This window comes from Salvelinus namaycush, chromosome 30 (assembly GCF_016432855.1).
Source record: "Salvelinus namaycush isolate Seneca chromosome 30, SaNama_1.0, whole genome shotgun sequence".
Taxonomy (NCBI): Eukaryota; Metazoa; Chordata; class Actinopteri; order Salmoniformes; family Salmonidae; genus Salvelinus; species Salvelinus namaycush.
In genome coordinates, this window is record NC_052336.1 from 20,657,794 (window position 1) to 20,659,723 (window position 1,930).

Genomic DNA, 1,930 nt, shown 5'->3' on the forward strand with positions numbered 1-1,930 from the left:
TCTAGAGACCGCAGGAGCGGTAGAGATACTCTTAATGATCGGCTATGAAAAGCCAACTGACATTTACTCCTGAGGTGCTGACTTGCTACACCCTCGATAACTACTGTGATTATTATTATTTGACCATGCTGGTCATTTATGAACATTTGAACATCTTGGCCATGTTCTGTTATAATCTCCACCCGGCACAGCCAGAAGAGGACTGGCCACCCCTCGTAGCCTGGTTCCTCTCTAGGTTTCTTCCTAGATTTTGGCCTTTCTAGGGAGTTTTTCCTAGCCACCGTGCTTCTACACCTGCATTGCTTGCTGTTTGGGGTTTTAGGCTGGGTTTCTGTACAGCACTTCGAGATATTAGCTGATGTACGAAGGGCTATATAAATAAATTTGATTTGATTTGAATTTGACTTGATTACTCAATAATATGAAAACAGTCCTAATTAAACGGAACAAGCTTTCCATACATCGAACATGTAGAATAAACTTCTTCAGAATGGCAAGGCTCCCAATATCATTATACTTATTCTCGGTCATACCAATTACCCCACAACGACATTCTTTAAAAAAGTATACTCGGTCATAACGGACTTTATATGGGCAAATAAAATTCATAAAATACAAATCAAAGTGTTACATCTTCCTAAGTCCGAGGGTGGTTTTAACCTTCCAGACTTGGAACTGTATCAACTTGCTACCCAAGACTTTTCCTTGCGACATATAGTTAAATGTACTAAAGAGGAACAATGGGATACACATTGAAGATGTGCATGCTCATCTCCAGAATATTTTTACGTGTCTATTTTCAAAGGATAAAGCTATGAACATTAACAACTTCATAATTAAGAACACTTTAACAACATGGAAGAAAATAAAACGTATTCGACAAGAACCAATATCTCTCCCTAAAACTCATCCCTATGGAACAATCCTTGGATAGTTTTTCAGAATTCACCAATAAATTAGTGCATATAGAAAACTAAAGGAATGGAAAAACCTTAAAGGATGTTTATTTCCATAACAGCATTAAAAAGCAATTTTGTATTGAACAATGTAGATATTTTCAATTACATGCAACTTAAATGTTTTATGTCACGTAATTTTGTTTTGAAATCTTTTGTACATCAGAGAAATCTTGAGGGAATCCTATTTGAGTCAGAAAAGGATATTCATGTGATCGGTAGCCCATACAAAACCTTGCAGAGAGCTTATCCAACTGATAATCTCTTAGAAAAAAATATAACCAATTGCAACCAAGTGTAACACCCGTCGGAAGAAGTGGACCAAGGTGCAGCGTGGTACGTGTTCATGATTCTTTATTTCCTCAGAACACCAAACAAAACAACAAAAGAATAACTAACGTCACGTTCTGTAGGCTTCATAGAGCTAACAAAAAACAACATCCCACAAAACTAAGGTGGCAAAACAGGCTGCCTAAGTATGATTCCCAATCAGAGACAACGATAGACAGCTGTCCCTGATTGAGAACCATACCCAGGCCAAAACATAGAAACACAAAACATAGAATGCCCACCCCACATCACACCCTGACCTAACCAAATAGAGAAATAAAACGTCTCTCTAAGGTCAGGGCGTGACACCAAGACTTAAAAATAACTGATATTGGCACAAGATGGAGGGAATGTTGGAACATAACTAACAAAATTACAGTTAACTAAAATGTACGCTTAATCCAGTACAATGTAAGTTTAGAATTTGATAAAAGAGATAAAATTCACAAATTCTATAGCATAACAGCAGAGTCATGTTTAAAGTGTAAAACTAACAATGACTCAATAATCCATGCCTTCTGGGAATGTTATGAAGACCAAAAATTATAGACAGAGGTAGAAATGTGGCTGTCAGAAGTATTACAATGTAAATGTATTTTTAATCCATCTGTCTGCATATTTCAAGACATGGCATATGAGGGTGC